Below are 23,137 nucleotides of genomic sequence, written 5' to 3'. Positions count from 1 at the left end.
AAGTTAAGGGGGTGGATCACTTGAGGTCACACCAGCCTGGCCAACATGGTGAAACCCGGTCTCTACTAAAAATACACTAATTAGCCGGGTGTGGTGGTGCACGCCTATAATCCCAGCTACGCAGGAAGCTAAGGCTGGAGAATCCCTTGAACTTGGAAGGCAGAGGTTGCAGTGAACTGAGATCACGTCACTGCACTCCAGCCTGGGCAACAAGAGTGAAACTCTGTCTCAAAACTAAAAAAATAAAAATAACACGCAGATGGAAAAGAGTGACCTAAGAAGACACACAAGAAACATCAGCATCTTAAGAAAAGGATTGAAACGGATTGACAGAAAAAGACTAATATTTTTATATAAGGACATAGGGGGAAAAAGAAAAAACTTTAAAAGGCAACAAAACGAAATTAACTCCTTTGTCCACAAAGTAAAACTCAGTCTTCCATTAACTTCAAAAAGCCAAATTGATAAATTTTTAAGAGTAAACACACCTATCACAATGCGCAGAAAATCACTGCTGTCAGGTGATTTTCTACAGCTGCCACACAGTGGTACTGCCCCGGCCCTAAAGCTGGTCCCAGACTCCAGCTTTGTGTGTGTGTGACCGCTGAGCAGGAAGACAGGCCAAGACAGCTGTAAGTACTTGTGCATGATCCCTGCAAAGGCTGCACTGTTTGGCAAGCACTGGGTGCTGCTACAGATCCAGCCAACGAACTCCCTGAGAGAGCTCACACCAATGTCGTTCCCTCCAACGCCCGGTTCTCCGGCCCAGGGTAGTGGCAGCCCTCAGGACAAAAACGGCAATAGCACTGTGACAGCACTTCCACATTCACTTGAGCCTTGGGCTACACGATGACCAGGACAAAGAGGCGTGAAACTGGCAAAACCATCAGGTTTGATGCACAGAAAAGGCCAGCATCAGCACCCAGTTGTCTGGGCAGAGGAGCAAGAGGACAACAGGTGTGCAGGTTGTTAGAAACAGCCTTGCCTTGACCCGGAACGTGGTGGCAAGTGGCCCTCGCCAAGCTGTGGCACACCGCAGGCCTGCTGCACCTGGAAAGAAAGTAATACCCAGTGCCCAGGGTGACGAGCATAAGCACTGCCCCACGCATGCTCAGACCCTTGGGATGAGTGTCAAAGACACCCCAGCCATGCCCAGGACTACACCAGCCCCTCCTCGTGCCCCCTGCCTCTCTCCCTAGAGTCCAGAGCTAATAAAACCGCCTCTGGCCTCAGTGTGGTAGAGCAGGGTCCCAAGACTCACTCACTTCACTTCATTGATCATCATGGAATCCTGAAAACCCTACTTCCTAAGCTACTTTGTAATAAAAAGATGGAAAATGCAATTTTCTGGGATTTTGTAGGAAAAAGAGAAAACGTAAGTGAGAAGGTATAGCAGAGTGTATGCCTCTCACAGACCTTAGGAGTTACTGGAAAACCCATGAACAGGCTGTTTTGGAGTGCAAGAGCAGGAGGAACACAGGAAAGGTGACCCCAACCCTGCCTCTGGGAGCAAAATCGAAAAGAGCCACAGCACAGCAGAGAATTCAGAGAAGCTACCTGTCCAAAGGCCAGAGCAGCCAAGGCCAGCGAGCCCTGGGGCCAGGTGCCAGGCCCCTAAAAGAGCAGAAAACAGATTTTAGGAGAGGTCCACAGTCTGAGGAAATGAGAAGCGCTCACACACCTGATGACAGCTTCCCTAAGCAAATCCATCCCTGTCAGGTTACTGAACTTTATCGAGGTCCATTCTTCTGCCTCCACAGGAGGCAGACCAAGTCCTGGTGTGAGACTAATTGCTAGGCTACAACCAAGCTCAAACCCCCACAGGTTCCAGCACCCCTAGCCACCAACACAACTCTGTTCAAGATCCACCTAACAACAGGGGTGGGTGGAAGACGTCCCCCACCCTTAGTCCATTCTTCCTCCATGGGTAAAGCTAGGGTTTCCTGTGGGTTGTCTTGTACACGTCACGGCCCTGCCCACTATAGCACAAAAGCATACAGGTGTGAGGGAGATGAGCAAGACAGCCAGCTTCTCAGAAGAGCAGGAGAAGCTGGGTGCCAGGGCTCATCATGCCAGTAATCACACAGCTGTGGGAGGCAGAGGAGGGAGGACTGCCTAAGGCCAGGAGTTCCAGGACAGTCTGAGTAACACAGAAAGATCCTGTCTGTACACACACACACACACACACACACACACACACACACACACGAAAACTGGCTGTTATGTTACCGAAAGTTTCCATTTTAACACTGAAGTTTAGAATACAGTATTACTAGGCCAAAATATCCTGGCATTTTATAGGATTTGTTTAACAAGATCCGATCACATCTAAACTGGCATCTTTGAGCTCACTTCTCAATTGCAATCCAAATTTATAACACTGTTTGCTGTTCAGCTACAGGGAAGAATTTAAGAGAGAACCCAACCGGGTGGGTACAGCCCTTTCAGCATCACCTGAAACCTCAGAAATCATTACCAAGCCCATCCCCAAAGATTGTGTTTAATAAGCCTCCAGGATTCAGTATTCAGAAACTTTATTCCCACTAACAAAACACTGGCAAGAATAAATTTTAAACACAGGCTGACAGTACCCAGGCCATGAAGAGAATGAACAGAAAAAGACTCATGGATAGTGACGGGTGGCGAGGGGTGCGATCGTCTCGGCCTTTAGACCAAACTAAGACACGCTGCAGAGCTGAGGCCTTCATCAGGAACCACGCAGAGGCACAGAGGGGACACACCTGCCCCAGGCTACAAAGGCCTCCCCTGCCCTCTGCGCACTGCTCTGTCTGCCCTCCAGACACAAACAGGCCCCTAAAGTAGCTGCCATCCTGCTGATGTACTGACAGCATCGGATATGAAGAAGAATCCCAGTTTTATTTTTTCTAATAAACAAATCCTCCATTTAGCAAAAGGTCAACAATACCAAAAGCTGTAAGTGTCCTTTGATTTACAAAAGACCCTCGCTCCTCATTTCCCTTACTTTCCCATGCCCAGGCAGAGAGCCCTCTGAGCCCACGGGAAGTTACACGGAATGGGACGGGGAGTGGTCAACTGTGGCCAGGGTGAGACAGAAACCACATATGCATGAGCACATGTTCTGCACAGAGCTGTATGTACTGTGACACAGCAAAAGCAGAGCCGGACAGCGCCTGCTGCCAAAGTCAACACGTTCCGACTGCTGGGCCTCTGCAGGCACTTTCTTCAAAGCTGACTACAGAGGAATGGACAGCCAGGGTAGGAGGCCCCCAGCAGCAGCAAAGGGGCTTGGGTTCCACGCTGGCTGTCCATACCCAGGGCCATGCCTCCATGCCAGTGCCCTCCACCATATCCCGTCACGTGCACGCTGGTGCCACCATGGGGCCCCAGGGACCCTTTCACTCTACTTCTCTTTCAACCTGCTACCCTGCACCAGTGGCCAGCACTGCCTTGAGAATCCCTGCACACAATCAAGGTTAACCTCAACTGTACCTGAGAGGGGCACAGACTGCCCTGGCTGGGCCACATGCTACATATCTCGCTGTTGGGATGGTCCATGTCTTCCTTTTTTCTTTTTCTTCTAATCCTTCTGTCACCCAGAGCTGGCGTACAGTGGTGTGATCATAGCTCACTACAACCTTTGCCTCCTGGGCCAAGCAATCCTCCCCACTCAGCCTCCTGAGTACCTAGGACAACAACAGGCATGCACCACCACCGCCCCCCAGCTAATTTTTGTGTCTTTTTGTAGAGAAGGGGTCTTGCCATGTTGCCCAGGCTGATCCTGAACTCCTGACTTCAGGGAATCCTCCTACCTCAGCTTCCCAAAGTGCTGGAATTACAGAGGTGATCTCATGGTGTCTGGCCAATTTACATTTCGAATCCCACCACTCATCATCCCTTTCGCCTCAGGCAATCCTGCCATCTCACCCTCCTGAAGTGCTGGGATTACACGCGTGATCTCATGGTGCCCCGCCAGTTTACATTTCAAATTCCACCGTTATTCCATTGTTGACATTAAGCACATCCCAAATTATTTTTCCCAATGGACAGCACAAATGAATAAGATCCTTATTCTATAGTGGGTAAAAAGAGACGAGAATTCTCAGCAGAACTTGAGGAATCCGATGGCCAGTCATGAAGGTGTCTCCCAGAGTCTCCTGGCCACGCACCCCTACCCCCTACTCAATCCCTCCCGCTCAGCCAGGCACTGGGGTGCTCAAGCCACACTGGACCCTCCGTCTCCTTCCTCATCCCTTCCTCTTCTTCCCATCAAAATCTCAGCAAGTTGTAAATGGGCCTTCTGTTGGCAATGACATGTGTTAAGACACAAAGAGCCCTTACTCCATTTGCTACCAGGGAACCAATTACATTTAACAAGAAACAAGACGGATGGGAAAAGGGGACCTTCACTTCATCAGCTTCAACTACTTTATACTAGAGAAACAATTTACAAACTAAATCTAATTGTTTCAAAGCTTCTATTTTCATGCAGTTTTGTTTCTGTAAAGTGTTATTTAATCTTTAAAGACGACTTTATAGTAGGTATGACCACGACCACTGCCCAGGGTAGGAGACCGAGGCTTGGAGGGCAGAAGGGAGGGTCAGGGCCACAGAGCTAGCACCAGTCAGTCCAGCACACACAGGCTGCCCTGGACCCTGACCCCAACCCAGGGCAGGACCAACCAGCCCAGAATCCATCCAAGCTGGGTACCTAAGTCATGCCCAGAAGGGAGAGAAGAGCACAGCAACACATACTGAAGAAGCAACTATAGAACTCATCTAAACTGCTCACATTTCACCTCAAATAATCAAAGTGAAATACAAGAATGACACAAATAGCAATGAAAAATTATTAGAGAACCTGTAAAATTCTTCTTCTTTAGTTGAGGCAGGGTCTCACCCTGTAGCCCAGCCCAGAGTGCAGTGGCATGATCACACCTCACTGCAGCCTCAATCTCCTGGGCTCAAGTGATCCTTCTGACCCCTGTCAGCCTCCCCAGGTGGCTGGGATCACAGGCAGGCACCATCAAGTCTGGCTTATTTTTTTATTTTTTGTAGAAACAGGGTCTCGTCATGTTACTCATACTGCTCTCGCGCTCCTGAGCTCAAGTGATCTACCTACCCTGTCCTCCGAAAGTACTGAGATCACAGGTGGGAGCCAATGCGCTTGGCCATTTTTTTTTTTTTAAACCCTGCAGTTTTTCAGAAACCCTCCAAAACAATGGAGAACAAGCCTCAGCAAGGTCCTCACATGCCCATGTGGGTCACGGCGCCCAACCCCTGCTAGGGAGGGCCTCTCTGTAGAAACACTACAGTCTCCCTGGTGCCTAGAACAGACCTCATGCTAAGGGCCTTCATCTTATTCAATCTAACCACCACAGACCAAAAAAAAAAAGACAAAAATCAGTATTAATTGAGTGTTTATAGTTAACAAAAGTGACAAATGGCATTAAACACCTTAGATTATTGCTGTGACATGGTCAAAAATGCGAACATTTCCTATGTCATCAAACCTACATAACAGTACATCTACTGTTCTCGATGTACTACAGTGCTACACCATGAGGCCAATTTCAGGTCCCGTCGGCAGAGTCACTGATAGCTTGTTCCCCTTTAATCAGTAAAGCCTGTATTTTGTTGAATCCATCTATTATTTTTGTAGGAGACAGAGTCTCACTCTGTCACCCAGGCTGGAGTGCAGCGCTGTGATCTTGGCTCACTGCAAGCTCCACTTCCTGATTCAAGCAATTCTCCTGCCTCAGCCTCCCGACTAGCTGGAATTACAGGTGTTCATCACCACATCTGACTAATTTTTATATCTGTAATAGAGACGGGGTTTCACCATATTGGCCAGACTGGTCTCAAACTCCTGGCCTCAAGTGATCTGCTCACCTCGGCCTCCCAAAGTGCTGGGATTACAGGTGTGAGCCACCTCACATGGCCACTAATTGTTTATTAATAATTTCATTTTTCACACTAGTAAGCAGCATTTTAGACAGGTGTGGTGGCTTTGCACCTGTAATCCCAGCACTTTGGGAGGCTAAGGCAGGAGGACTGCCTGAGGGCAGGAGTTCAAGACAGGCCTGGGCAACATAATGAGACTGTCTCTACTAAAAAAAAAAATAAATAAATAAATAAATAATAATTTTTTTTTTTTTTTTTTTTTTTTTTTTTAAGAAAATGCAGCAGGCTGGGGGCGCGGTGGCTCAAGCCTGTAATCTCAGCACTTTGGGAAGCTGAGGCAGGTGGATCACGAAGTCAAGAGATCGAGACCATCCTGGTCAACATGGTGAAACCTCGTTTCTCCTAAAAATACATTAGCTGGCCATGGTGGCACATGCCTGTAATCCCAGCTACTCAGGAGGCTGAGGCAGGAGAATTGCCTGAACCCAGGAGGCGGAGGTTGCGGTGAGCCGAGATTGCGCCATTGCACTCCAGTCTGGGTAACAAGAGCGAAACTCCGTCTCAAAAAAATTAAAAAAAAGAAAAGAAAATGCAGCAATTTGCTTTTCTTTGTCATACATTAAGGTCAGCAGTATCCTTTACACAAAGAGGCACAGCTCAGACCCTAGGGTATGGGGTGCTCCTGCATCACTGTCCCCCTTTTCCCATGTACCTGGCCGCTCCATGGCACCCCTTTTATCACAACCAGACTCAGTCCACCTCCAGATCTTGAAAAACATCTCACCTGATTGTGAACACCACCACTATCCAGGCTGGCTTCATTCTGACTGCAAACCATCCCCCAGATTAAGATAAGACAATTCTAGACCTATCTTCAGGGATATCTCAGATTTCCCTTTCCACAAACCTCATCTCCATTTTCAAGGAAATACTTCAGTAATGTGAAAGACACCAGTCAGGTGTATTTCAGAGTGGCCTGATTCCATCATGGCTGAGATAAAGCATGTGCAACTCCCGGAAGAAGTTGCAGGAAAGGTTCTTTCATGTTTGCTAGGAGTAACAACACAAACCAGATCATGTATTTTTGGACTGCTCATTTTAAAACCCTCACTCAAACTTGGCCAAATTATGAAGATTTAAATTAGCCAAGAGTTTCCTCTCCAATTGCTGTCAGCCCACATATCAGGGAAAATAACCTGCCAGTCACTGTGCGTCTCCCGAAGGAGGGAGGACTCTGCCCTACAGCAGAGCCAAGGCCAAATTCTTTATGGAGACTGTCGCCCCTCCTCTCAAAAAACATGCCAGTCACTCCCAGGAGGAGGCAAGTAGTCAGGGCCAGCAACCCAGGCTCCCACTCCCTACCTGCCAACAACCACACTGGTCTCCAGCTCCCAGGAAAGGTCGGAGTAGCCACCTAGAGGGCTCTGCAGCAGTGCCGTACCCAGAAGCACAGGACAACCAGGTGAGACCACAACCAGGATTCTAACAAGAGAAGAACAACTCCCAGGATACAGAAGCCTCATGCAAACCGTTCTCACAACATGTGCAGAGCACAGAACGCAAAGACCATCTGAGGAGGAAGAAAATTAAAGGATGCTGTGAGGAAATAAACTTCTTTTATAGGCTATTAACAACCTATTTAATTTTTCAGCAGATTTCCTCTCACTGTGACACCAAGGATCGCATGTAGTAATCCAAAAATGCTCACCTGTTACCACTCTGAAAACACTCTAAGTGAAATCGAGACCAAAATTCAAAACATTTCAACAAAACTCTATCAGGTCCAAGAAAACCAACAAGGACACTCATGCATTATTTTCATACTCATTTTTACAAACCAATGATAATAATACAAACTGATAAAGAGACAATGCAGTGAGTATTTACCGATTCCATAGCTGAAAGTCAGTGCTGATGAGGACTGTCGCTTAAATCCAATGGAGGTGTATCCCAGAGCAGGGCTGTATATAATCTGAAACAAGAGAGTAAAATTCGTTCATGTAAATAATAATTTCAACTTCAGTTCTTTCGTCGCTTTCGTCTCCTTCTGTTTGGTCCACACAGTTTATTCCATCTCCCTTCCTCTCCCATAACCCATTGCGCCTTGGCCAAAACTTATCTTCATTCATCAAATACTTTTATGTCAAAATGTAGCAATTCCAACAACTTAAAGGTAAATCCAAAATTCAATATAAAAAAAGAGCAAATGACACTAATACAATCTTGCAAAATCACCATAAAATCAGATTTTAGTGAGCCCTAAAGCTTTTTATACGTAAGAAACCAAATAAATCAAGTAACCACTGTAATCTTGCCATATAAACAAAACATTACCAATAAGGTAAGTTTTTTAAAAAGCTAATTTTTTTTTTTTTGAGATGCAGTTTCACTCTTGTTGCCCAGGCTGGAGTGCAGTGGTGTGTTCTCAGCTCACTGCAGCCTCAGACTCCTGGGTTCAAGTGACTTTCCTGTCTCAACCTCAGCCTCCCAAGTAGCTGGGATTACAGGCGCCCACCACCATGCCAAGCTAATGTGTTTTTGATAGAGACGGGGTTTCACCACATTGGCCAAGCTGGTCTCCAGCTCCTTACCTCAGGTGATCCCCAAGCCTCAGCTTCCCCAAGTGTTAGGATTACAGTCATGAGTCACTGCACCTGGTCTTAAAAGGCTAATTTTAAGAATCTTATTAAGTTTTAAACTATACAAAATACGGGAAAAAAAAAATAATTAAGGTGGTTTTCATTACCACTGAATATTTTAAAAGGAAAAGATTATATTACAGTACCGTTTTTAAAAAAAGCTTAATAAGGCCATGTGCAGTGACTCACACCTGAAATCCCAGCACTTTGGGAGGCTGAGGTAGGCAGATTACTTGAGGTCAGGAGTTCTAGACAATTCTGACTAACATGGTAAAATCCTGTCTCCACTAAAAATACAAAAATTAGCCGGGTATGGTGGCACATGCCTATAATCCCAACTACTTGAAGGCTGGGGCAGGTGGATCGCTTGAACCTAGGAAGCGAAGATTTCTGTGAGCTGAGACCGCACCACTGCACTGCAGCCTGGGCGAAAGAGTAAAACTTGGTCTCAAAAATTAAAATTTAAATTTAAAAAGCTGAATAAATCTATATAATCTCCCTGAAGAGCTCTGGGGACTCTAGGAATAAAACAAACCAGTCTAAATGGGAAAAAAAAAATTCACACCCATGTTACTTCAGTCCAATCCAAGCAGATCAGGCTCTGCTCCAACTCCAAACACATCTGTGTGCAGAACCAGGGAGAGAAGCACGGATAGGACTGAAGGCAGCTCCCCAGACAGGGCTTGCTGGTGTGGGGTTCCCTGGCTCCACGTTTAGCAGCCAAGAGAATCACGTGTTTCCTGAGAAACACTAATGGCATGCGTGCTCTGCAAAGATGGAGTGAGGTTTTTCTGTCCTTAAACTCCTGGACAGGATTGTTCAAAGCTGCTATTAACCTCAAGGACCATGAAAAATAAATGTCCGCTGGGTGTGCTGCCTCACTTCTGTGATCCGAACACTTCAGGGGGCCGAGGCAGGCGGATCGCTTGAGCCCAGGAGTTGAATGAAGACCAGTCGGGGCAACACAGCGAGTCCTCATCTCTATTAACAAAATCAAAACACACTAGCCAGGCATGGTGGTGTGCACCTGTGATCAGAGCTACTCATACCACTGTACTCCAGACTCAATCAATCAATCAATCAAAATAAATGTGAATAAGCTGCTTCCAGTCACCACACAGCCCAGTTTCAGTGAAAAGCAGCAAGAATGCCACAAAGCTTTCTGTAAAACAGCTCAGAGAGAGGAGGAACATCTGCAGAGGAAGCCAGCAAGAAACCCCAGGATCGACCTCCAGAGTCCTGCAGGCACTGGGAAGTACCACAAGTCTATGGATTCACATGCTCAGTGCCACTGGCATTTGGGTTCAGAGTCTGAGCATGCAACAGGGTTAATCAGCATCTGTCTTCTCCTAGATGCCAGTAGGGCCACCCAACCAAATCCTCACAATCAAAAATGTCTCCAAATGGCATCCACTAAAGGGCAAAATGCCCCAGTGAGAATTACTGCTTTAATCCAACTACTGTTACACATATAGATGAAACTGGGCCCAAATTACGTAAAGTGAAACAAAGCTAAGTTATTTGTTGTCTTAGGGTCACACAGGGTATTAAAAGCAAGTTGGGCCGGGTGCGGTGGCTCCTGCCTGTAATCCCAGCACTTTGGGAGGCCGAGATGGGTGGATCACGAGGTCAGGAGATCGAGACCATCCTGGTCAACATGGTGAAACCCTGTCTCTACTAAAAATACAAAAAATTAGCTGGGCATGGTGGCGCGTGCCTGTAATCCCAGCTACTCAGGAGGCTGAGGCAGGAGAATTGCCTGAACCCAGGAGGCGGAGGTTGTGGTGAGCCGAGATCGCGCCATTGCACTCCAGTCTGGGTAACAAGAGTGAAACTCCATCTCTAAATAAATAAATAAATAAATAAAAGCAAGTTGGGAAGAAAGTTCTGGTCTAAAGGTCTTTTCTTTCTGACTAAGAGAAAATATCTCAGTAACTGACCCCATTATTTCTGGGAAACAATGGCAATCCAGAGCCTCTAAAATATTTGGAATAAACATTAGAAAAACTTTTTTAGGCAGAGTCTTGCTCTGTCGCCCAGGCTGGAGTGCAGTGGTGCAATCTCAGCTCACTGCAGCCTCTGTGCCCTGCCGGGTTCCAGCAATTCTCCTGCCTCAGCCTCCTGGGTAGCTGGAATTACAAGCACATGCCATCACGCCTGGCTAATTTTTGCATTGTTAGTAGAAACAGGGTTTTGCCATGTTGGCCACTCTGGTTTCAAACTCCTGACCTCAGGTGATCCGCCTGCCTTGGCCTTCCAAAGTACTGACATTATAGGCGTGAGACACCACATCCAGCCAAGAATTTTTTTGAGAGACAGGGTCTCACTGTGTTGACCAGGCTAAGATGTAGTGGCGCAAACACAGCTCACTGCAGCCTTGGACCTCCTGGGCCCAAGGGATCCTCCCACCTCAGCCTCCTGAGTAAAGAAATATTCTAAGGTATGAAAAAAAGCTTCAATTAGAATACATGGTTTCACATCAAAACCACCACAACTATAAACGAGCCATGTTGTCAAACAGAAATGTACCAGGCTACACTTCCTACAGTCAGCTCATATCCACAGCAACTCAGGAATGTACATGCCTGTGGAGGCATAATGTAGACACAGATCACGGAGACATGAAGAGTCAGAGAGAGATGAGGGCATCAGGGGGTCAGAGATGAGACCATCACCCGTCCACGTCTGGTGGTGAGGGTGGAGTGGGGGTGGGTGGGTTGGCACATATGCACAACCAAAACCACAATCCAGTTAAAACAAAGGGAGATACTTCTACCTATCGAAATGGCAACAGGACAAGATGATAATCCCAGATGTTGAGGACATCTGCTACATGCACTCTGTGTAAGAAAAACTAGGAAATATTTTCAATGCTAATGGTGGTTCTCTCTGAATAGTGGACCAATTCAAGGTTTTAAGTTTCTCTTACTACTCCAGAGAATTGTCACCAACTCTTTTCAGGGGCTAGCTGCCACATTAGGGATACAGAAAGAAAATTATTTCATATAATCAATGGGTAAAAAGGTAGTTCCGTAAGAAGAAAGAGTTCCAAGCAAAACCTAAAACCACAGAATTTTGAGAGGCCGAGGTGTAAGAATCACTTCAGCGCGGAAGTTCAAGGCTGTAGAGTCAGGACGGCACCTCTGCACTCCACCCGGGCGAGGGAGTGAGGCTCTGTCTCTTTAAGAAGAAATAAATATCCAAATGATTAAAATAACTTTTAAAACAATTTTCTTAAAAAAGAGGACCTTAGATGTTATCACCAAAAAGAAGTGGTATTTGAGGTCCTGGACACAGTACCCACCCTGGTCTCATTGGTATACAAGGCATCCATGGACTGAGGCATCTTACCAGACTCCACTAACAGGTACGATTATGGGTCGGTAATAAACACACCTTTTAAAATGTCAAGTAGTAACATGGTATTTAAGCTGACCCAATCGCACCCCACTTCTTTCTGACATTCTTCAAACTTTCCCCTTGCCCTGTTGCGTGAGAGCTGCTTTACTCACTGCTCTCGACAAGCAGTCACAGCCACAAGCCCCGTCCGTAGCAGAATCACAGACTCCCTGGGAAGAAAGCTGGGCAGACCCGATGCTTATTTTTGGAGAAGAACAGAAGTTCAAGATGGCTAATGTTTTTAGTACAGAGTCTCCCTTTTCTTCCCTGACAGAACCACAAGTTTTAGAAGACTTTGACTTATACAACAGTATTACTGTTTAATTCACTCCAACTTTTTAAAATCACTTTTTTTCTTTCTTTCTATTAAGGCACATCAATTAACCACTTTTTTCAATGAGCAGACCTACGACTGCTAATCATAGTTTTCAATCTGCTAAGATGAGCAATACTTTTTAGCCACACTGATGTAACTTCAACTGACAGAGAAGAAATTACGAGGCCTGTGGCTGTTCGACGCCGCCTGCTCCTTCTGACAACGAAGTACCACTCTGGTGTCATAGCTGCAAGCTCAGGCCCCTCAGCTCCCTCCCGTGAGCCACCCTCCCAACACCCTCAGAGCCCAGGAATCCATGTTAGCAAAGACTGGTCGCTACACGGGCCTTGGGTCTCAAAACGCTGTTAGCCAGAGCACTTTTTCAATCACCACCTTATATGAACGACAATTTTCAATCGAGTTAGGCTGAGTGGGAAGGTCCACAGGGGAACTATTGACAATGGGAGTCCAGTGCAGGGCTGACTACCCGCAACACTGGCTCACTAAACCAGCCCATGAACCCTGGGCTCCGACTGGTGGTCACACCAACCTGTCTCAGGCCTGGGTCTGTCTTTTCCCAACTTTCCACAGAACAGGAAGAACACACAGATGGGTTTTCAGAGACCAGTGCAGAGCTGTAGCTTTTCCAATAAATACATTTTCAGTACCTTCAAACACATGCACAGAGAAGGCGTCAGACGTGTGGCTTGAGTGAACCTGGAAGGACACCACGGTTGCTGCTGCTTTTGGGCAGAAACACCCACACTCAGCGTGTGGCCGCCTTTACTGTAAGTCAAAAATGGTCTAATCATCCCCATTCCAATGTTCATAGCTGTTTATTCATGTGCACCATAAACTGGAATCAGGTCAGATGTGCTTCTATGGTTTAAGAAAATATTTTAAATGGTCCATTTTCAACGCATGATAAATGTGAGCACTGGCAGCCAGTCTGCAGATGTAACAAACCACACAGCTCATGCACCTATAAGGTCGCAGTAAGCGAAAAGAACATAGAGGATGGGTCAGCCCATAAAATGGAAAGAGGTTTCATTACTAAGAAATGGAAATGTAAGCAGGGAAAGGGATGGTATAACCTTATAAGGCGGATCATGAAACTCAGGTGACGGCTGGGCATGGTGGCTCATGCCTGTAATATCAGTACTTTGAGAGGCTGAGGCGGGTGGCTCACGAGGTCAAGAGTTGGAGACCAGCCTGGCCAAGATGCTGAAACCTCATCTCTACCAAAAATACAAAAATTAGCCAGGCAAGGTGGCGGGCACCTATACTCCCACATACTCGGGAGGCTGAGGCAGGAGAATCACTTTAACCTGGGAGGCAGAGATTGCAGTGAGCCGAGATCACACCATTGCACTCCAGCCTGGGTGACCAAGCAAGACTCTGCATCAAAATAAATGAATAAATAAATAAATACTGTAGCCCCATAGTACTCGACCAGTGAGGACCTGGGGGAGGGAGGGACTTGCATGCTAGCAGGTCTGTGGCTGCCTTGGGAATACCAGCCCCTAGGCGCCCGGTCCTGCAAGACTACCATTAGAAGTCTCGCCTCCACTATTCTTTGTGTCTCCACGTCCACTCTTTGGGTTTGGATGGGTGAATGTGCGTTTCTCACAACAGGAAGACAGGTAAGTAAGCTGCGGTCCACCCACACCACAATGGCCATTCAGCAACAAAAAAGAGCAAACATTACGCTAAGCAAAATTGACAACTGGCCAATCGAGAAGGTTATGTTTCTATGATTCCATTTATATAAGGCTCTTAACAACAAATTTTAGAAATGGAGGACAAATTAGTGATTCCCAGGGGTTAGGGACCAGGGTAGAGAGATGGGCTGGAAGGGCAAATGTGACTAGAAAAGGGCAAAGAGCAGATCCTTGAGGTTTTGTGACCCTGACTATTCAGTACTGCAGCACAGTGGGGACAGGAGCCCCCAGTGGAGAAACCACACAGAACTCAAATCAATCTCATTATCTCTCTCGCAAGCGCGCACACACACGTACAAGAAAACCTCGGGCAATCTAGGTAAGACTGGTGAGCAATACCGATTCCACATCCTGGCTGTGACGTTGTATTAATACCACGGTTCTACAATGTGTTACCATTGGAAGAGAGGAAGAGACTGCCTGAAGTGTAAAAGGGGCTCTCTCAAGGATTTCTTACAACTATAACTGAAAACACAAGCTCAATTCAAAAAAAGAGTCCCATATTGACAATTTCATATGGCTTTATCTAGTATTAACTCACATATTTATCCTCACAATAATCCCACAGAGTAGGTATCTCATCTCCCCTTTGTAGATGAGAAAACTGAAGTCCCAGGGGTGCGAGAAATGTAGTCAGGATCACATTTTAATTGGTGGGACCAAGACTTGAAATCAGGTTGGCTGGCTCCAGAGCACACACTCTTCACCACGATCAGTCTTAAAACTGGAAATGTAAAACATGAATATGCATCTGCTATTATTATGGCTTTAAAAATCTCCTTACAATGTAACTCCAGAGGACTTAAATGAACAGTAAGGACCTCAGATCCAGCCTCATCTCATTTTTAAAAAGGCACAACCAATTAGATTCTACTCCCACAATGGTGCCAGGAGCCCCACAATCCCAAGGCAGGCTGGCAGGCCACCTGCTGGCTCCTGTTAGCGACGATCCTGACCTTGGCCTCCTTCCAGTGAACACAGCTGTGCCCCCCCCACCCCGTGTTTTGGGGGCTGGGAGCGGAGAAGGTGAGCAGTTATTTGTTTCTTGTTTTGGTATTTTTCTTTTAAGGATGGGGTGCTATTTGTTTCTGTTTTCCTTCACTTAAAGTTAGAGAGAGAAGGCTAGAGGCAATAAAGGCAACTAAGCAAACTTAAGAACTGAGGTGAGGGTAGGGAGGAGCTAGAAGGAAAACCAGGCTTCCTTCTTCAATGCAAATGTTTCTTTTTACTACAGGAAAAAACAAAGCAGGAAACAAAATTAATGTTTCTAAATAATTCTCTTTATACCATTCAGCAGAAGAAAATGCAAAGTGGATGAATGCAGAATGAGAACAAAAGGGGATGATTTTACACAACTGTTCCCTTTCCACAATGCCTGCCCTGATAGGAATCAAACTCCTTTGCAAAAGAACAAAACCTAACTCTGGAATGCAGGAGAACCTTCAGTCCTCAGACAAGGCATCCGACTCCTAACAGAACCTTCCCTTCCTCACCTGATCCAGGGGAATGGCAAAAAAAATTAAAGTAAACAGATGCACTGTTAGAAGGAAACAGATGGCCGGGCGCGGTGGCTCAAGCCTGTAATCCCAGACTTTGGGAGGCCGAGGCGGGTGGATCACGAGGTCAAGAGATCGAGACCATCCTGGTCAACATGGTGAAACCCCGTCTCTACTAAAAATACAAAAAAAATTAGCTGGGCATGGTGGCGCGTGCCTGTAGTCCCAGCTACACAGGAGGCTAAGGCAGGAGAATTGCCTGAGCCCAGGAGGCGGAGGTTGCGGTGAGCCGAGATCGCGCCATTGCACTCCAGCCTGGGTAACAAGAGCAAAACTCCACCTCAAAAAAAAAAAAATAATAATAATTATAATAATAATAATAGAAGGAAATAGATGCACAAATATCATGAAAAAAAAAAGGACGCTATAGATCAGAAACCAAGAAATACTTGAAAATCAGGAGGATAAAGCATGAAATCAGACAAAATGACGCAAATGCCAACAGTGAGAACTGCCCCAATGACACTAAAGGAGAAGCTACAGGAAGCACAGGGCTGGGCTGTGCAATGCCTGCCTCCCTCCCACAGCAGGTCCGGCTCCACAAGACCCAAGCAGTGTGGCAGAGTTTACAAGCTCCCCGAGCAACAAACACCAACTCGCTGCTTGGCCTTGCAAGGCTAAAGCAAGCCTTAATAGGGAAACAGCAGCTCTGAGGGTCACTTAACACACCTGAAATCCTGACCAACAAAGACATAATAACCAACTTTTTAGAAAGCCTAAATCAGGCACACAGATGAACAATATATTTCTAGCTCTTAGTAAACCCACAGAATTCCAAATCAGCATCATACTCTAATGGCAAATCTCAAAAGAAAACATGAATATCTTGTTATCTACTTGTCTCTGGAGTTCACTGTTGGCCTCACTGTTTATGATCAGTGTCATGGACACTGGGAAACAGAGAAGACAGAGAAAGCCAGGAAGTGGCTGATTCACTTCACTGACAATCGCTTAGTTACTGGCAACCTCTCACAACACTCATCTGTTCTGTTTCTACAAAATGAACAATCCAAGTGGTGGCAGACTTCAGGACACTGGTTACCAGCCTGTCTTTTGCCAAGTAGGAACCTCAGAATCGGATACAACTCCATGAGGAAAACGGTTCTCTTGATATGCAACAAGGTCCTCAATCCATCAGTTTAGCAGAGCTGCATGATACAAGATCAATATACAAAAGTCGGCTGTATCATCAACATACACAAGCAGTGAACAATCTGAAAAAACATTAAGAAAACATTTCCATTTATAACAGCATCAAAAAGAATATTTAGCAACAAATCTGACCAAAGAAATGTAAAACTTGTACCCTGTAACCACAAAACACTGCTGAAAGAAATTGAAGACCTAAATAAATTGGGGACAGGGAATCCCACCTGCGTGGATCAAAAGACACAGTATCTTTACTAAAGCAACAATCCCAAAGTAACCTAATGATTCAGTGCAGTACCTATCAGAATTTCAACTGCCTTCTTTCAAAACTAGAAAAGTAATCCAAAAATCTATACAGAACTGTAAACCTCTTACATACTACAACTTACAGAACTATACAAGCTTTAAGCTCTGAGAGTAGAGAAGACATAATTGAAATGTCTAGGGGTCGGGCATCGTGGTTCACACCTGTAATCGCAGCTCGTTGGGAGGCGGAGGCGGGAGGATCACCTGAGGTCAGGAGTTCAAAACCAGCCTGGCCAACATCAGCCTGGCACAACCCCATCTCTACAATAAATACAAAAAAATTAGCTGGGCTTAGAGGCACACACCTGTAATCCCAGCTACTCAGGAGGCTACGGCAGGAGAATTGCTTTAACCTGGGAGGTGGAGGTTGCAGTGAGGTGAGATCGTGCCACTGCACTCCAGCCTAGGCAACAGAGTAAGACTCCGTCTCAAAAAAAAATAAAAATAAAAATAAAGCACTGTCCCTAAATGTGTACTGTTCTATTAATGTAGAATGTGAGCCCATAATAATTTGTACAGCTCAACATCTAAAATGCAATGAAGAGAATCAAAACGAGTTGCGATTACAGGTGTGAGCCACCACACCCTACTCCTAAATGGGGGCTGGGGGAGGGAAGGGACTGCTCTGCTTCTGAGGACTGCTCTGCTTCCTTGAAGCAAGGGGTTCTCAACTCTCACACTCAGAAGTTCTAGTACATGGCAGGAGAGAACAGCAATGACCTTGAAGCGTGGGATTCTCAACTCTCATGCTTAGGCCTTCTAGTACACAGCAGGTACATTTTCCCTTTAATAAGGACAAAGGTCAACAAATGCCCCTTCGATAAGTGACTGACTCGCAAGGATTCCACACGGCAGACTCTGTCCCCACCCAGCTAGACCTGTCCACTATCTTGAAACACTACTTTTCCAGTTTCCTTAATGCAACTTGATGGCCAGCCACTGTAACCAAAAAAAAAATTATCAAAATGAATTCCAGTTCTTCCTAAAGACAAGCAAAAGGAGTCTGCTCCTTACATATGATGCTTAATAATTCCTGTCTGAACATCACCATGTTCAATAGCCCTGCCTGTGCTCTTCTCTTTCCATTCTGCTTTCTCTTGCATCACAAACCAAGTCCCTGCAAGCCTTGAAAGTGGGTGTGTGGGGCAGGGGAGTCAGGGGGAAAGAAATGGTCACTCCTAGGGGCAGCCTAAGCTCCATCCTAGCCTCAAGACCAAGGCACCACTGACTCAACACGGCTTCCAGAAGCCTAGGGTTTATTTACATCTTCTTCCTCCTGTTTGCACTCAGTGAAATCCTCTAATCTCCACAGAGTTTCCACATAAAACCTGCTTTTTTGTTTATTAAGAATTGCTTACAGAACTCTCAAGCAGCAAAGGCAAAGTACAAAAAACAAATACAAGCAAGCTGGCCGGTGCGTGCGACAAAATGGACATCTTTACCCACATATCTGCATCAGCTCTGCATTTTTTGGCAACACGTCACATGTCTGGCAGAGTCCTGGCAGGCTGCATGGGCTGAAGAGCTAGCGAGCTGGTGAGTGGAAGCCCCTCCCATCACCACCACTGGCCATGCCATGTTGACCACACGCCCAGGCACATCCAGTCTGTGCTCTGCACACATGGCCTCATTCAACCCTCATGAAAGACCGTAAAAGATGCCACCTCCATGTTTCTTGTGAGAAACATGGAATATAGCTGGGACTCATGTGGCATGGCCTGGCAGTGGCATTTAATCTACAAACCACTCTCTCTTCCCGGGCTTCTGCTCCACCACTCCTGGTTTCTCTTGCCATCTTTGCTTCCATTTTGTTTCACTTGCTAGATCTCCCTCCTCCACCTCCCCGCTCAATGTCATCTTCAGCCATTGCCTGGCCACTCTCACCAGCCTCTGGCTTTAACAATGTGCTGCTGAATCTGAGCTCAGCCAGTCAGAGCTCCCTACTGAACCCACTGCACCAATGTCCAACTAGGGACCCTGTCAATCAGAGACAATGTTCTCACTGAGCTCAGCTCTCCTCATACAGCCTGTGCACATACAAAGCACAGAGTGCTCACTCCTTCCTGAATCCCCTACCCTGCTGCAGGGCACCTGCTGTTTAATTAACCCTCCAAGACAGAAACCAGCTGACGCCTCCTCCTCCTCATCAAAAGCCCACTTATAAATCCTGTCCATTCCAGCTCCTCCCCATCACTATCACTCCTCCCTACTGCCACTGCCCTGATTTCTAGATCAAGAGTGTCTCAGTATTTCTTTACCTGCATTATCATAACAACTTAACTGCCTCCGCCTCCAGCCACATCATCAACTTATTCCCTACACTGCACATCTGATGCACTTATTTACACCTCAGTCTGGTGTACAGAAGTCACTGAGCTAAAAAGGAGTAGATTCATGTTTTACGTTGTGGCACAGTACCCATACACACACACACAACTGGAAAACAAAAGCTCCTGCCCCAACGTGGGACACACTCCAGTGTTTCCCCGGGCTGGCGGCCACTGTTTGTGACCTCAGGACCCATCACCGTGGCAGCCACCTCCCGGAGCCCATGGCACGCAGTTTTGAGTGCTGCTGTCTGGCTGTCTGGCTGCCTCCCCAGCCTCTGAGCAACCGCAAATGCCTTCCAGTTTAGGAGGGTCCCTCTCCCTCTTCCTAGAAAGCCTTTTTCCACTGTGTCCACCTGGCAAACTCCTATTCATTCTTCAAAGTCAAGCTCAGGTCTTGACTTCTGTCCTTATACTTCTCAATATTCTTCAAATTCTCTAGAGGAACACGTATAACTCCCAATCATACAGTTGTAGAAATAATGACCATAAAGCAATTCTTCTCTAACTTGAGAATTCTCACACCCTTCTTCTCCAGAAGTCAGAGAGACCAAGTTTGAGAAAGAAAGCCATAAAAATGGGAGAGTCCAGCAAAGTAACTGCAGCTAGGAGGAACAGCATCATGCAGTCCTGTGCTTCGCCCCTGCCCAGTCCTGACCCCTGCCCAGACCTGTGCCTCACCCCTACCACTCCCGTGCCTCGCCCTGCCCAGTCCTGACTCCTGCCACAAGACCCGTGCCTCGCCCTGCCCAGTCCAATGCCTCACCTGGCCCAGTCCTGACTCCTGCCCAGTCCCATGCCTCGCCCTGCCCAGTCCCGTGCCTGTCCCATGTCTCATCCCTGCCCAGGCCACCTGAGGCCTACCTGTCACAGTGAGACTGCAGAAGCATGCAGCTGGTCAGTGGCTAATCAGCAGAAGGAAAGCTGGCCCAACAGTCCATGTCTATAAATTTCACAATGGATATCCGCTGGGATCCAAAATCTGCTTTTGTTAAAGAGTGGCGTGTGGGACGGTGCAGACTCACACAGACACACCACACACAACAGGTCTGAGGACTCTGGCCAAGGTCTTCTGGATTCTAATGGCCCCATGTTTGATGAGTGTCTAATAACTGAAACAGGAAAGACCTGGAGGGAAATGCAGCAAGCACCTCGGGTGTCTGGGGCAGCTGTGCCATGAGGAAGTTATGCTCTAACTGCTGAGACTGCACCAAGGCACAAGAATACCTGCAACAACCTGAAGTGCCCATGCAGATGGCTGGCTGAAGCAGGGTGCAGGCCCAGGTGTAAACACTCACCTGACACACCCACGGCCACTGGCTCTTCACACACACATGCGTTTTCAGTCTGTCTGCTCAAGGAACAGGAAGACTTTTTCACTTAAATTTCCATATTCACCTCAACATGCTGCTGCAGCCCAACACCTCTCAATCACTGCAAGTTTCCAGGACAGCCAGTAGTGTCCTGGGGCTGCGCTGAACAAGCCCAGTGGACCAGAAGGTGAGGCAGAGAGCAGAGGGGATTCTGCACTGTCACACACATTCTTCCCAACAATCTGACTGAAGACCCTCGGGCAAAAGAAAGATTCCCCATTTGGGAAAGCGGACTGAAATATTCTTCTATCAAAACATGATAATTCTGCTGGGCATCGTGGCTCACGCCTATAATCCCAGCACTTTAGAAGGCTGAGCCGGGTGGATCACCTGAGGTCAGGAGTTCAAGACCAGCCTGGCCAACATGGTGAAATCTGTCTCTACTAACAATACAAAAATTAGCCGGGCATTTGTAGTAGTCCCAGCTACTCTGGAGGCTGAGGCAGGAGAATTCCTTGAACCCGGGAGGTGGAGGTTGCAGTCAGCCAAGTTCGCACCACTGCACTCCGGCCTGGGCAACAGAGTGAGACTTGGTCTCAAAAAGAAAAAAAAAAAAAAGATAATCCAAGTTTCTCCTGGCAGATGACATTCATCAAGAAATACAAGCAGAGAGGGTAGGGTGTGGTGGATGTAATCCTGCCTGTAATCCCAGCATTTTGGGAAGCCAAGGCGGGTGGATCACGAGGTCAAGAGATCAAGACCATGCTGGCCTGCATGGGGAAACCCCATCTCTACTAAAAATACAAAAGTTAGCAGGGCATGGTGCTACATGCCTGTAATCTCAGCTACTTGGTAGGCTGAAGCAGGAGAATCACTTGAACCCAGGAGGCAGAGGTGGCAGTGAGCCGAGATCACACCACTACACTCCACCCTGGTGACAGAGCAAGACTCCATCGACAGAAAGGAAAGAAAGGAAAGAAAGGAAAGAAAGGAAAGAAAGGAAAGAAAGGAAAGAAAGGAAAGAAAGGAAAGAAAAAAAGAAAGAAAGAAAGAAAGAAAGAAAGAAAGAAAGAAAGAAAGAAAGAAATTCAAACAGAAAATACTCTCTAACAGCAAGTATTATACAGGAACCTCAAGCAACATCTGCCTTGAGTGTCAGGACAGAGCAAAACAGGAAGGCTGCTCTGCAGGAGCAGGACTGACGCCGGCGGAAAGGGAAGACGCACCGGCCTCAGCAATCAGAGTCCCTCTTCCCGGAATGACTGTTCCTCTAAGCTGCTTCTTTAGATACAAAATAAGAAGTTACTCTCAACACTAACAAGTAAATAAATGCAGGATACTTGCAAACCAAGAAACTTTCGCTACATTTTTGTTTGAATAAAATTATCACAATTACCTGAGGTAACTGTGAGGGAATTGGTAACTCCACAATTGTCAGTTCAGAGAACCTTGAAGATTAAAAAATGGGATGACATTAAGTTTTGTGTTTTCGTCTTAAATCAACTTCTCTACTTTCTTAAGCTGATTCAATAGAATTCTAAATTTAACATACATTTATCAACCACATCTTTTAAAAAGAGACAACAGTCGGAAACTCAAAGTAGTTTGCTTTAAACAAAAGATGGTCACAATTGATGAACTTAGAACATTTGTCCCCAGTCTCCTAAAAAGTGACATGAGGAAGGAAACGTCACAGAAGAAAACAACGACACATACCCAAATGGCATCAGCCTGGGTGCAACCATTTTCACAACAGAGAAAGAAACGAAGCCAGATACCTTGAGATACCCTCTAACCTATGAACTGCAAAGAAAGTAATGCCCACTTAGTAAAAGGGGCAACAACAGTGGACTCTCATTCCATGAACCCAGCACAATGCCAATATGTATCCTGTGACAGAATTTTTTTTAAAAGCCACCAAAAGAATACCAATAACTGAAAGACTTTGGTATTCTCAGCATCTGTTTCCTTCATTCTAATGTTCCCAACACCTAGTGCAGCAAACGGGCTGGCTCCTCCAGCCTTCCACTGACTCCTCCACACCCCTATATCCTCTCTCCTCATACCCCTCTTCTCCTACCTGTTCTTTTGTGCCTCCCCGTCTCTCACTCAGCAGCCCCTCACTCTCTAGCATGCCACCATCGCCCCTGGGCAAACAGTCCCCCAGAGCTCTCTCCAACCTGACATCTCTCCCAAGAGCCCACTCACCGTATATCTGGGGGGCTCTAAAACCCATTGGCTCAAGACTAGAGACGCTGTCCCTTCAGACCAGCTCTCTCTGGCTCTTCCTGTCTGGCAGGGGGGCTGTGCTGCCCCGACTACTCTCATTCCTCTCTGGCCTCTGCGCCTCCACGTGTCTGCTCCTCTGCCATGCCTCTCCACTGCTCCTGATGCCACTTCCAGCTCCAGCAATCCAACCTCCAGTGCACCTCGACACTGCGCCCAGTTCAATCTCCTACAGGTCAGTGCAGGGCGGTGCATGATGCAAACTAGGCCTAGGGGCTGTGGAGTCTGACAGCCAAAGTGAA

General features: G+C 46.7%; 1 protein-coding gene across 6 annotated transcripts in view; it reads right to left on the bottom strand.

Moving 5' to 3' along the window:
• The window catches only part of ANKRD11 (ankyrin repeat domain containing 11), a 234,351-nt gene that overhangs the window by 140,254 nt on the left and 70,960 nt on the right, over positions 1 to 23,137 (bottom strand). For 4 of the 6 annotated variants that reach the window (XM_074405299.1, XM_074405312.1, XM_039460268.2 and 1 more), the window contains one exon: positions 7,771 to 7,855. The gene's annotated coding sequence lies outside the window, so the exon portion shown is untranslated. Of the gene's footprint in view, positions 1 to 7,245; positions 7,454 to 7,770; positions 7,856 to 23,137 lie in introns of all 6 variants that reach the window. The other 2 variants (XM_074405306.1, XM_074405309.1) reach the window with 2 other exon arrangements.

The sequence above is a fragment of the Saimiri boliviensis genome, chromosome 1 (assembly GCF_048565385.1).
Source record: "Saimiri boliviensis isolate mSaiBol1 chromosome 1, mSaiBol1.pri, whole genome shotgun sequence".
Lineage (NCBI taxonomy): Eukaryota > Metazoa > Chordata > Mammalia > Primates > Cebidae > Saimiri > Saimiri boliviensis.
Note: the sequence above shows the minus strand (reverse complement) of the source record. Positions and strands in the feature narration are given on the sequence as shown.